The sequence below is a fragment of the Scyliorhinus canicula genome, chromosome 23, assembly GCF_902713615.1.
Source record: "Scyliorhinus canicula chromosome 23, sScyCan1.1, whole genome shotgun sequence".
In the NCBI taxonomy this organism is placed as follows: domain Eukaryota; kingdom Metazoa; phylum Chordata; class Chondrichthyes; order Carcharhiniformes; family Scyliorhinidae; genus Scyliorhinus; species Scyliorhinus canicula.
In genome coordinates, this window is record NC_052168.1 from 4554129 (window position 1) to 4568656 (window position 14528).

The window sequence follows — 14528 nt, forward strand, 5'->3', positions numbered from 1 at the left end:
CGTCTTGTGTGGCTCTATCATTTGCTTCGAGTGGGTGCAGACCTGTGGCATCCACTCTGGACTCCAAGTAACTGACTTCAAGTTTCAAATGGCCCCTACGTCCTCTTCAGCACCTCTTTCAGGCTTGACTGAATGTGATTCTCGAATGTGTTGTCCCCGGACTAAGACATCATCGAGGTAAATCATAGGTTCTCCATGGAACACCGATGTATCGCGCAGGCCGAGGAAATGCTGAAAGGTAACCTCATGTATTGGAATAAACCTTTAAGCATGTTGATTTTTAAAAATAAATTTAGAGTACCCAATTCACTTTTCCAATTAAGGGACAATTTAGCGTGGCCAATCCACCTAGCCTGCACTTCTTTGGGTTATGGTTTGGTTAGTTTGTAGTCTCCACATATTCTAACTGAAGGGTCTGGTTTTAGTACGGGGACGATGGGGGCTGCCCACTCAGAAAATTGAACGGGTTTGATCATTCCCAGATCCTCCAGATGTTTGGTTTGGTTTCCACTTTTTAATGTAGGGTGTAAGGGATGGTCTCAATCTGAAATCTCAATCTAAAAACATAAATCTTGGCCTTCACTCCCTTTATTTGGCCCAACTCATAAAATTTACAATACCCAATTCTTTTTTTTCCAATTAGGGTGCAATTTAGTGTGGCCAATCCACCTACTCTGCACATCTTTGGGTTGTGGGGGTGAAACCCACGCAGACACGGGGAGAATGTGCAAACTCCACACGGACAGTGACCCAGAGCTGGGATCAAACCCGGGACCCCGGCACCGTGAGGCAGCAGTGCTAACCACTGTGCCACCGTGCCGCCCTGGGAACATATCCTTGTGCCTACATAAGGCGTCCTGGGAAACATTGCTTGAAATCTTGATTTCCAACTAATTGAATTTACTTCACTACAGCCAGTCCGGTCCAATTAGGCTTGGTTTCTGCCCCTCTCCGATGATCAAGGGCAGCTGGGCTTCTTGTTCCTTGCGAAACACTGGCGGACTGGTGGTCCCTCAAATTTTCGAGTTTCCCCCCAGATGCGTTGACAACAGTGAAAAAGTAGGTGAGCCGTTCAATGTACTTGCTCCAACCTTGGGCCCCCTGGTCAAATGGATCTGTCTTCCCAATCGTGGTCATTCTCACTCAACGTTTTGATGCTGTCGTTTATGCTTCCCGATTTGTAGTTTGTTTTAAAGGCTTCTCCCCTCCCCCCTCGAATGCAGCAGTGCGCGGACCAGCGAACGATCCGGTTTACACTCGTCGCCAATGTCAAAGCTCAGAGACGACACACTGGAGATTTCCAGTAACGAACAAGGGCGTTTATTAACAACAGGCACAGAGCAGCAGTAACTAGGTGCTAACCCCTGCTCCGAGAACCCCGTGCTTTTTTCCCATTGGTCAGGGTACGCGCTCTCCTGCGCGATAGGCTCCGAGCAGGTCCGAGGGGGCCCGCTCCTTAAAGGGGCCACACCGCCCAAGGAAGATCTTGTATTTGCGACTCTGCGATTAGATTTGCCACAAACTGCCACTTAGGAAAATTGAACCATTCCAGCCAGGCCTGGCAGAAACCCCGCTCTGCACAGAACAGGGGCAGGCTGAGACAATAAAACGCAGGGCAGGAAGAAATAGTTCACATTTCTACAGCTCATTTTACAATCTCAGGATTTTTAAAAAATTAATTTCCGGGATGTGGGCGGGTTAGGCCCAGTTGCCCTTCAGAAGGTGGTGGGTGAGCTGCCTTCTTGAACCACTGCAGTCCCTGAGGTGTAGGTACACCCACTGTGCTGTTAGGGTGTCACGATGAGCTTCACAGCCAATGAAGTACATTTGCGGTTCAGTCACCATTCTAATGTCGGAAACTCAGCAAACAATTTGTGCACAGCAAGATTCCAAAAAAGACAATGCCACCCATTTTCCTGATGTTAGTTCAGTGATCAATATTGACTTTTAATACTGGACCGGGGATCATTTACATCCACCTGAGAGGGCACATAAATCCTTCGTTTCCATCGTATCTGAAAAACAGAATCTGCAAGGTACAGCACTCCCTCAGCACTGACCCTCTGACAGTGCAGCACTCCCTCAGTACTGACCCTCTGACAGTGCGGCACTCTCTCAGTACTGACCCTCTGACAGTGCGGCACTCCCTCAGTACTGACCCTCTGACAGTGCGACACTCCCTCAGTACTGACCCTCTGACAGTGCGGCACTCCCTCAGTACTGACCCTCTGACAGTGCGGCACTCCCTCAGTACTGACCCTCTGACAGTGCGGCACTCCCTCAGTACTGACCCTCTGACAGTGCAGCACTCCCTCAGTACTGACCCTCTGACAGTGCAGCACTCCCTCAGTACTGACCCTCTGACAGTGCAGCACTCCCTCAGTACTGACCCTCTGACAGTGCGGCACTCCCTCAGTACTGACCCTCTGACAGTGCAGCGCTCCCTCAGTACTGACCCTCTGACAGTGCAGCGCTCCCTCAGTACTGACCCTCTGACAGTGCGGCACTCCCTCAGTACTGACCCTCTGACAGTGCGGCACTCCCTCAGTACTGACCCTCTAACAGTGCGGCACTCCCTCAGTACTGACCCTCTGACAGTGCAGCACTCCCTCAGTGCTGACCCTCTGACAGTGCAGCACTCCCTCAGTACTGACCCTCTGTCAGTGCAGCACTCCCTCAGTACTGACCCTCTGACAGTGCAGCGCTCCCTCAGTACTGACCCTCTGACAGTGCGGCACTCCCTCAGTACTGACCCTCTGTCAGTGCGGCACTCCCTCAGTACTGACCCTCTGACAGTGCAGCACTCCCTCAGTACTGACCCTCTGACAGTGCGGCACTCCCTCAGTACTGACCCTCTGTCAGTGCGGCACTCCCTCAGTACTGACCCTCTAACAGTGCGGCACTCCCTCAGTACTGACCCTCTGACAGTGCAGCACTCCCTCAGTGCTGACCCTCTGACAGTGCAGCACTCCCTCAGTACTGACCCTCTGTCAGTGCAGCACTCCCTCAGTACTGACCCTCTGACAGTGCAGGGCTCCCTCAGTACTGACCCTCTGACAGTGCGGCACTCCCTCAGTACTGACCCTCTGTCAGTGCGGCACTCCCTCAGTACTGACCCTCTGACAGTGCAGCACTCCCTCAGTACTGACCCTCTGACAGTGCGGCACTCCCTCAGTACTGACCCTCTGTCAGTGCGGCACTCCCTCAGTACTGACCCTCTGACAGTGCAGCACTCCCTCAGTACTGACCCTCTGACAGTGCGGCACTCTCTCAGTACTGACCCTCTGACAGTGCGGCACTCCCTCAGTACTGACCCTCTGACAGTGCGACACTCCCTCAGTACTGACCCTCTGACAGTGCGGCACTCCCTCAGTACTGACCCTCTGACAGTGCGGCACTCCCTCAGTACTGACCCTCTGACAGTGCGGCACTCCCTCAGTACTGACCCTCTGACAGTGCAGCACTCCCTCAGTACTGACCCTCTGACAGTGCAGCACTCCCTCAGTACTGACCCTCTGACAGTGCAGCACTCCCTCAGTACTGACCCTCTGACAGTGCGGCACTCCCTCAGTACTGACCCTCTGACAGTGCAGCGCTCCCTCAGTACTGACCCTCTGACAGTGCAGCGCTCCCTCAGTACTGACCCTCTGACAGTGCGGCACTCCCTCAGTACTGACCCTCTGACAGTGCGGCACTCCCTCAGTACTGACCCTCTGACAGTGCAGCACTCCCTCAGTACTGACCCTCTGACAGTGCAGCACTCCCTCAGTACTGACCCTCTGACAGTGCAGCACTCCCTCAGTACTGACCCTCTGACAGTGCGGCACTCCCTCAGTACTGACCCTCTGACAGTGCAGCGCTCCCTCAGTACTGACCCTCTGACAGTGCAGCGCTCCCTCAGTACTGACCCTCTGACAGTGCGGCACTCCCTCAGTACTGACCCTCTGACAGTGCGGCACTCCCTCAGTACTGACCCTCTAACAGTGCGGCACTCCCTCAGTACTGACCCTCTGACAGTGCAGCACTCCCTCAGTGCTGACCCTCTGACAGTGCAGCACTCCCTCAGTACTGACCCTCTGTCAGTGCAGCACTCCCTCAGTACTGACCCTCTGACAGTGCAGCGCTCCCTCAGTACTGACCCTCTGACAGTGCGGCACTCCCTCAGTACTGACCCTCTGTCAGTGCGGCACTCCCTCAGTACTGACCCTCTGACAGTGCAGCACTCCCTCAGTACTGACCCTCTGACAGTGCGGCACTCCCTCAGTACTGACCCTCTGTCAGTGCGGCACTCCCTCAGTACTGACCCTCTAACAGTGCGGCACTCCCTCAGTACTGACCCTCTGACAGTGCAGCACTCCCTCAGTGCTGACCCTCTGACAGTGCAGCACTCCCTCAGTACTGACCCTCTGTCAGTGCAGCACTCCCTCAGTACTGACCCTCTGACAGTGCAGGGCTCCCTCAGTACTGACCCTCTGACAGTGCGGCACTCCCTCAGTACTGACCCTCTGTCAGTGCGGCACTCCCTCAGTACTGACCCTCTGACAGTGCAGCACTCCCTCAGTACTGACCCTCTGACAGTGCGGCACTCCCTCAGTACTGACCCTCTGTCAGTGCGGCACTCCCTCAGTACTGACCCTCTGACAGTGCAGCACTCCCTCAGTACTGACCCTCTGACAGTGCGGCACTCTCTCAGTACTGACCCTCTGACAGTGCGGCACTCCCTCAGTACTGACCCTCTGACAGTGCGACACTCCCTCAGTACTGACCCTCTGACAGTGCGGCACTCCCTCAGTACTGACCCTCTGACAGTGCGGCACTCCCTCAGTACTGACCCTCTGACAGTGCGGCACTCCCTCAGTACTGACCCTCTGACAGTGCAGCACTCCCTCAGTACTGACCCTCTGACAGTGCAGCACTCCCTCAGTACTGACCCTCTGACAGTGCAGCACTCCCTCAGTACTGACCCTCTGACAGTGCGGCACTCCCTCAGTACTGACCCTCTGACAGTGCAGCGCTCCCTCAGTACTGACCCTCTGACAGTGCAGCGCTCCCTCAGTACTGACCCTCTGACAGTGCGGCACTCCCTCAGTACTGACCCTCTGACAGTGCGGCACTCCCTCAGTACTGACCCTCTGACAGTGCGGCGCTCCCTCAGTACTGACCCTTAGTGTCCAAAATAGTCCTTAGTGTTGGTTGAGTGGGGTTACTGGGTTATGGGGATAGGGTGGTGTGGGCTTGGGTGGGGTGCTCTTTCCAAGAGCCAGTGCGGACTCGATGGGCCGAATGGCCTCCTTCTACACTGTAAATTCTCTGATTCTGCGCTAAATGTCTGGACTGTGACTCCAACCCAGCGAAGTGAGGGAATGCTGTGCAACAGCCAAGATCATGCACACTGTTTCTAATCCTCCCTTTAAATTTTCCTCTCTTCTTTTGTTCACTTTCCTGACACTTCACGCACTCGTCTTCTCCCGTCTTCCTCTCCCAACAGCTCTCCCTTTCACCCCTTCTCTCTGCCGCTGTCTCATGACATCAAATTTATCTTCCAGCAGAGGGCGGTGTCTGCTTGATTCCAGTTATATTAACCCTTTGAGGACCTGTTAACCTTGCCCCAGTGTCGGAGTTGAGGGAGAATCATTTTTTCCCCTTTTGTTTTAGCGTACCCAGTTTTCCAATTAAGGGGCAATTTAGCCCGGACAATCCACCTACCCTGCACATCTTTTTGGGTTGTGGGGGGGGGGGGGGGGGGTGAGACCCACGCAGACACGGGGAGAATGTGCAAACTCCACACGGACAGTGACCCGGGGCCGGGATTCGAACCCGGGTCCTCAGCATCGTAGGCAACAATGCTAACCACTGTGCCACAAGCCGCCCCCGTCTGCGGAGTCTGCATGTTCTCCCCGTGTGTGTGTGTGGGTTTCCTCCGGGTGCTCCGGTTTCCTCCCACAGTCGAAAGTTCTGCAGGTTGGGTAGATTGGCTATGCTAAATTGCCCCTTAGTGTCCAAAAAAAGTTAGATGGGGTTACACGGACCGGGTGGAGGTGTGGGCTTGGGTAGGGTGCTCTTTCCAAGGGCCGGTGCAGACTCGATGGGCCGAATGGATCGAACCCGGGTCCTTGGGCTGAGGGAGGATCTACTCAGCCCCAGCCTGGTGGCTCTGCACCCCCAACCCCCACGGGGACCGCACCCCAATGATAATCAGCGTCTTCAAAGGACGTTCAGTCATTTTCCTCTTGCGACGTAACATCACATAACGTTGACAGCTCCGTTGCAGGCCATTTGGCCCGACTGGACTATCCCGCCCTATCCGCAGATCCTTCTGTTCCTATGTCAGATGTCTGCACATTATTCTCCTCAATCACTCACTTCCTGTGGGAGCGAGTTCCGCATTCTCCCCACTCTCTCTGGACGAAAGGGCTCCTCCTGAATTCCCCATCGTATTTTTAAGTGACTCTGTTATATTGATGCCCCCACCACCACCACCCAAAACCCATTCACAATTTTAAAGCTCTCTGCTGGCTCCGCCTTGAGCCTTCATTGCTCGGGACTAAAGACCCCCCCCCTCATCCTCCCCCACTCCCCCCCCCCCTCCCCTCCCCTCCCCCTCGCCAGTCTGTTCAAACAGCCCTCACAATCTCTGAGGAGTACTTTCGTACACATCTTTTTAAAATTGTGCATCACCTCCTCCTCCTTTCTGTAACGTGGGGTAGTATACAGTGCCCCCCCCCCCCCCCCAGTATGGTATACAACAACAACCTGCCTTTCTATAGCACCTTCAATGTCCGGGGGAGAACAGGTCCCCAATTCACTGCAGTGATCCAGACGTTTTAAAAAAAAAAATTTAGAGTACCCAATTATGTTTTTCCCAATTCAGGGGCAATGTAGCGTGGCCAATCCACCTACCCTGCACATCTTTGGGTTGTGGGGGCGAAACCCACGCAAACACGGGGAGAACGTGCAAACTCCACACGGACAGTGACCCAGAGCCGGGATCGAACCTGGGACCTCAGCGCCGTGAGGCAGCAATGCTAACCCACTGCGACATCGCGCCGTCCCCCAGATGTTTTTATTAAATTAACACCAGGACGAGGGTTGGAATTATTCCAAAAAAAAAGGGGCCGACAAGCCTGGGGGGAGGTGTATTTGAAGGTTCAGCTGAGAGACGGGGGAGGAAGGGAGAGAGAGAGGTGGGAGTAGAGATTCAGCTGTCACCCGCCTTTCACCAGGGAGCAGGGTTAGAGAAAAAAAAACACTCCCTAGTTCTGGAGAGAGATTGGCTTTGTCCCATCGCAGCGACCTGTTCCTGAGTCTATAAATAAAGACAGCAGGTAACTCCCAAGAACATCAGACCCCGAAGGGGCAGCAGGCAGCAAAGACTTGAACCAGGACCGGTGCTGAGAGAGGTAAGCACCCGCTCTTCGATCTCACCTCAGCTTGTTTGCCGAATTATTGCTGCCTTTTATTTTGATTGGGCAGAGAGAACGTTGTTCACTGTTTACGGAGTCACTGCACTCTTCCCAGGCATGTTACAGCGTTTCCTTTGAACACGATCATCCCCTTCCAGCCCCACCTGATTTCACTCCCCTACACGCCCAGTTGTATGTTTGCAAAGAGTCTCCAGCCTCCACTCCCTGGGCATCCAAATAGCCCCACGACTGGACACGGATCCGCAAATCGAACCTGACGAGTCTGGTGGAGGAAGTCACAAGGGGGCAACCTGTGGAGGTGAGTCCCACTCCCCACTCTTGCTGGAGGGGAGGACGCAGACGGTCGAGATGAATGTACTGCCCAGGTTCCTCTTTCTGTCCAAACCCCTCCCGATCTGTTTCCCCAAGTCCTTTCTCTTTTTTAAAACAAATTTAGAGTATCCAATTAATTTTTCCAATTAAGGGGCAATTTAGCGTGGCCAATCCGTCTACCCTGCACATCTTTGGGTTGTGGGGGCGAAACCCACGCAAACACGGGGAGAATGTGCAAACTCCACACGGACAGTGACCCAGAGCCGGGATTGAACCTGGGACCTCGGTGTCGTGAGGCAGCAGTGCTAACCCACTGCGCCACCGTGCTGCCCTCCCCAAGTCCTTTCTCAACACGGTAGACAAACTGATTGTGGCGTTTGTGTGGGGGTGGCAGGGGGTGAAGCCTGAAGATCCAAAAAAAAAGGTGTCGTCCTCTCCCCCCCCCGCCTACCAAGCCCAGTCCCGCCTGCGGGCACGGTACCACACTTCAGCCTGACCAAAATGCCCACCCAGACACGAAACGTCAGCTCCCTTCCCTCTCCACAGATGCTGTCAGACCTGCAGGGATTGCCCAGTGTTCTCTGTTTTTGTTGTAGCTGAGCGTTTAATCCGGCTGCTCCTTTGCTCAGTGGACACTCACACCCCCCCCCCCCCTTCTTGCCCCTCTGTGCTGTTTCCAGGTTGCCATGGTTTTTCTGACCTTCCCTCTATCGCTGGCGCTGCTCTGCACGATGGCACTGACGGCTGATTCAGACATTTCCTCCTTCAGGTGGGTGTGTCCCTGGTGGCGTGGGTAACGGTTCGGTTCTGGGCCCGGATCGGGGGCCGGTGGGGGACCTTGGAGGGGTTTTGTGTGGGGGGGAGGGGGGGACCTGGGAATTTAATTCATTTGGAGACATTTCTCCCTCTTGTCCGGAGCGACTGACTCCAACTGCAGAGCAACTCCGGGACATCCGCTCCCTTCCTGTGCCTGGGTAGCAGAGCTATTTGGCCATGAAGTGCATCGCAGCTGAAGCGAGTAAGAGGCACTTTCCGGAGACAATTTCCCGGGAATCCCAGTGGAATTCTCCCCTCTCACTCTGAGATCCACTGACGGCCCAGATCCAAGGTTGGACTGGGAATGTCACTCTGCACCCACACTCTGAGCGCGACATTCCAAAAATAGATTTTTACTTCCTTGAGTTAAAAGGGACCATGTAGAAAGCAGGAAAAAGGATTTGCATTTATATAGCGCCTGTCACTGACCCCGCATTTCTATACCACCTGTCACAGCCCTAGCATTCATATAGCGCCTGTCATGGTCTCACTCACAGCTTCATAATTTATATAGAGCCTCTCACATCCTAAAAGCATTTTTAAAGCTAATGAAATGTTTATTGACGTGTAGCCATGGTTACAATATAGGAAACACCATACCCAATCTGTGCATAGCAGGATCCCATATCATCAGATAATCTGAGTGATGTTAGCTGAACGATAAATGCTGGGCCACCCTGCTCCTCTCCGGACTATGCTGGTGGGGTCCTTTTGCCTCCTGAGAGGGCAATTGGTTCAGTCTCTCATCAGAAAGACGACTCCCCTGACAGTGCTGCATTCCCTCCGCACTGGACGTAGCAGAGTGAGGGTTTGTGCCCAAGTGGCTGGAGTGGACCTTGGACCCACGACCTTCTGAATCAGAAGTGTGAGTGGAGTGTGAAGACGAGGTTTGTGCAGCTGGTGTTCTGATGGAGGGCCCTTTCTAGTCTGCACCAACAGCTGAGCCCCAGGATTTTGGTCTATTTCAGATCTCCAACCAGCCATCGCTTTGGGAAGATTCTCCGGCAGCGCCTGGATGAGAAATATTCGACAGGATCGAGTGGGAAACTCCAGCTGCTCAATCCCACACCATCCCACATGCGGGAATACCACAGTCAGAGACCGAGGTGGCTCCATTTGTCAGGCAATCTCCTGTCTGTCTCTTTATCGCTATCTCCCTCTGTCTCCCGTATTCCCTTCTCCCTTTCTGTCTCTCTGTATGTCTGTCCGTTTAGCCCTGTCTGTCTCGTTGTCTCTGTCTGTCTGGTCCTGTTTGTCTTTCTCTGTTGAGTGTCTGGCTCTGTCTATCTCTCTGTTTGTCTGTAGTTCTGTCCGTCTCTCTGTCCATCTGGTCCTATATGTCTCTCCGTCTGAACGTCTGTCTAGCCTTGTCTATCTCTCTGTCTGTCTGTCTGGACTTGTCTATCTCTCTGTCTGTCTGTCTGGCCTTGTCTGTCTCACTGTTTCCCTCTGTCTGTCTGCCCCTGTCTGTGTCTCTGTCTGCCCCTGTCTGTGTCTCTGTCTGCCCCTGTCTGTGTCTCTGTCTGCTCCTGTCTGTGTCTCTGTCTGCTCCTGCCTGTGTCTCTGTCTGTCTGTGTGCCTGTCTAGCTGTGTATCTCTCTCTGTCCCTCTGCCTCTCTCTCTCTCTCTCTCTCCATCCGGCAGTTTTGAAACCTGTCTGTTAGTTGTCTGCCTCCTTCTCTCCCTCCCGCTGTCAGTCCTGCCCAGATTGCCTGCCTGTCTGGTCAGCGGGTATTAACCCTTTCTTCTCCGCTCTCTCTGTGGACAGGCTGCTGCTGCTCCGTAAGCAGAAACGTTCCTGTAAGATGTCCACCTGTGTGACGCATCGCCTAGCCAACTTCCTGAGCCGGTCCGGGGTGCTGAGCAGGAACTTCATTCCCACAGATGTCGGGGCGAGGGCATTTGGGAGAAAACGGCGGGGGGCCCGCGTGTAGGAACTCCAATGGATCACACAGGTAGAACATAGCAACGTAGGAAACTGGAGCTGATGAAGGCCATTCAGAGAGTCAAACCTGTCCCACCATTCAATTAGATCATGGTTAATATTTTGCCTCAACACCATTTACCTGCACTGCCCCCCCCCCCCCCTCCATATCCCTCAATATCAATATTTTTGATCTGTAGAAAACTATACATTTCTGTCTTGAGCATATTTTTTAAATATAAATTTAGAGCACTCAATTTTTTTAAATTAAGGGGCAATTTAGCGCGGCCAATCCACCTACCCTGCACATCTTTGGGTTGTGGGGGTGAGGCCCAGGCAGACACGGGGAGAATGTGCAAACTCCACACGGACAGTGACCCGGGGCCGGGATTCGAACCTGGGACCAGCTGTCCAGCCCACTGAGCTAAACCAGCCCGTGAACACTTGCTGTGCTGGCATGAAGTGTGAGCCGGTGCTGAGATTCTACCTGCCCCCCCCCCCCCCTCCCCCGGTGTGTGAGGGATGGGTCCGACCACATTGCCATGAAACACTCCAAGCAGTTGGATCATACTGTGGCCCCTGCCCCTTTGACCACAGGCCCATCAGGCGGTGGCCCTCAAGGTTCGGGGGGGGGGGGGAAAGGGAGGTGGTGGGTCATGTTGGATGGTTGCCTGCACCAACTGTGAGAGTCACGGTGCAGAACGGCTCATCACTAGAACGTTCAAACAAGCACCAAGACCCAGCCTGGCTGCTGGTGAGAAGGACCCTTCCCGTCAGATCCTTCACGCACGCCCGAGGTCTCAGCGCCGTCGCACGCTGCCCTCGGAGTGGCTGTGGGGGAGATGAGACGGTCGCCCCCCCCCCCCCCGCCCCCCCCCCCCCCCCCCCCCTCCTTGTGGAATGTGTCTTTGCAAAGAAGGTCTGGAGTGAGATGCAGTGGTATCTGTCAAGGTTCATCCCGAGCAGCTCTGTGACACAGGACTCTGTGCTCTACGGACTGTTTCCAGGGACACACCGAGACAAACATCAACTGCTGCTGGAAGGTCATCAACTCGGTGAAAGACGCTCTTTGGCCTGCCCGAAACTTGCTGATCTTCCATTGCAAAGAACTGTCCTCGACCGAGTGTTGCAGACTGGCACATTCCAAGGTCCGGGACGCACTAAAGCTCGGGGTAGCTGCTGCAGAGGTGCAATAGGGGAAAGGCCACTGTATAAGGCCATTCAGCTAATGTATACCGAAGGGCTAGTAACTGCGTAAATGCACTCGAGCTTTATTGCTTGTTATTGAACGTAACAGTAAATGGGATTTTATTCAGGCAGCACAGAGTGCAACATGCCCCCCCCCCCCCCCCCCCCCCAGAGAAAAGTTAAATATTGTTGCACTTTCTGTAATGTTTAATACAAAATGTTTTGGAAATAATTTTTTGATGTTTTATGAAAAAAGTATATTTTTGCAGGGGGAAAAAAATGGAGGTTAATGCAAACCCAGGAATGTTAATCTGGATCTGGATTATAATATCTGGGCTGTAATGTCTGGATTGGAATATAGAACCATAGAATTCCTACAGGGCAGAAGGGGGGTCATTCGGCCCATCAAGTCTGCACTGACCCTCTGAAAGAGCACCTTACCTGGTCCCACACCCCCACCCTGTCCCCGTAGCCCCATAACCCCACCTAACCTGCACACCTTTAGGCTCTGGGAGGAAACCGGAGCACCCGGAAGAAACCCACGCAGACACGGGGGAGAACGTGCAGACTCCGCACACGGACAGTCACCCGAGACCGGGAATCGAACCCGGATCCCTGACGCTGTGACGGAGCAGTGCTAACCACTGTGCCACCCTGGATTTCGATATCTGGATTGTCATATCTCGATTGACACATGTGGACCGACAATTGATGACACAATAAAGGTCTGGTTTATATAATGTACTTCCTGCAATGTCACATGCCCAGCCTGTAACATTGCCCTTGTCACAGTTTATGGAGAACACCACCAGGATTTTAATCAAGGGGATCACTCTGCTGATCGCCAACACCACAGGAGGCGCAGCCGCCCACAATAATCAGTAATAGCAACTTTAATTGCGGCACGCGGGTTTTGATTAATCCGATTGAGAAACTGTTCATTATATTGGTGATGAGCCATCAATTGCACGTGAGACGAGTTGCTGTACAAAAGTTAGGCTTTAATAAGCTAGAACTTAGCCCTGCGGTCGACTACAGTAAATGGACGACCGCCGGGCATTCTGACTATTTATACCTCGGTATGGAGGCGTGGTTAACTCAGCCTCTCGACCAATCGGAGAGCCGTCACGTGACTGGTCTCAACCAATCGGTCGAGAGGCACATGACCGACCAGGGCCAATGGTAAGCCGGTGTTCTGCACCAATGGCAGACAGCTATGCAAATCATACCACCGCAATTGGCGCAGAATCGCAGAGTTGCTATGATACACTCGGAGACCATTGAGTTCATCGTGTCTGCCCAGGGATCAATCTGGAGGTCAAAGCACAGGCGACGGCATTGATTTCTATGTTCCTGATTTCTAATTAACCCATCCCTTCTCTCTCCTGTTCAGCTCCATTGGGATCCGTTGTACACCTGGATGATAGCCTGGAGTCAGCTCTACTGTGTCGAAAATATGCAACCCGCCCCAGCCTGTATCTTCCCTTGTCCTAGTCTTCCTGAGTTTCTGTCACGTGACCAGGATTTTAATCAAGGGAATCGGAGGGTGCTGGATGGAACCCTCTTGTGCAGCACCTCGATAGCCCTGCCCTCTGTTCACAGCCTCAGTCTCTCAGTTATAACACTCGCTCTCTTACATCCCGCCCTCGATAACAGGCCTTCAGTTATAACATTCTCCTCATCATATATCCCACCCTCGGTATAAGTCTCTCAGTAGCGACGCTCTCTGCATTGCCCCGAGAAAAGGGTAACGTCCCTTCTTCTTGATCCACTTTGAGGGGCTTTATAAATCTTATATGTGTCTCTGGAAAGAATGAAAAGCAACCCCCCCCCCCCCCCCCGCCCCCCGCCTCCCTCCCACAAGCCATGGCTGTATGTCAATGTTTGTGTTGTATCTGAGATTGTGCATTAAAGTTGCTTAAGTAACTCACTGATTGTGTTTTGCGTGGAGAGCGAAGCATTAAAGAGAAATCAATAAATATTTTCAACACTCACAGTGCCTCCTCTGTCTCTGTTTATTGAGCCGACGTATTGCGCCAGACTGGATGAAGATAAGACAGGCATTGAGGCACATTTTTACAAAGCGATTCGCAGCGAATGAAATATTTTGAAGCGAGTTAGAGGGGGTGCGGATTGGTTGGCATGTCGCCTCTCATTTACCGAGGAAACAGGGAACTTGTGGGCTCCCCGAGTTCCCAGCACCCTCGTCTCCTGGTAGTATAAATTGCTGTGAGAGTTTGAAAATTTGATACTCTTGTATTTGTCCTGATGTGTCCAGGATGAAAAGCTTTGACAACATGTCTCTCTTTACGGCGATATTCGCGTTCTGTACTCCCGATTGACAATTATAAAGCAAACTAACCCAAATAAATAAGTTTGAGAAGAGTTTCTTTACAGTTTAATGAGGTAGATTGGAGAATGAGAATAGTTAGTCCAGAAAAATACTTTTTTTACTTTTATGGAAGTCCAGAATCTCCAATTAGTTAGAATAACTTATATTAATATCGGGCCTTTAACACACTGAAACATCCTTCACAGGAGCAAACCAAAATATGACGCACAAGCAGGTCAGATGGCCAACAGATTGGACGAGGAGATGGGTTTTAAGAAGTACCTTAAAAGGAGGGACAAAGGCCGAGAGGTGTGGGGAGCTTGGGGCCTGGGCAACTGAAGGTGCGGCCACCTGTGCTGGAGTGATTACAATCGCGGATGCTCAAGCGGTCAGAATTAGATTAGCGTAGGTATCTCAGAGGGTTGTGGAATCGGAAGAGCTTAAGGGCGTAGGGAGGGGAAAGGACACGGAGCTGAAAGCATGGGTGTGAATTTTAAATTCAAGTTGCTGCCTGCCTGTGAGCCAATGCTGG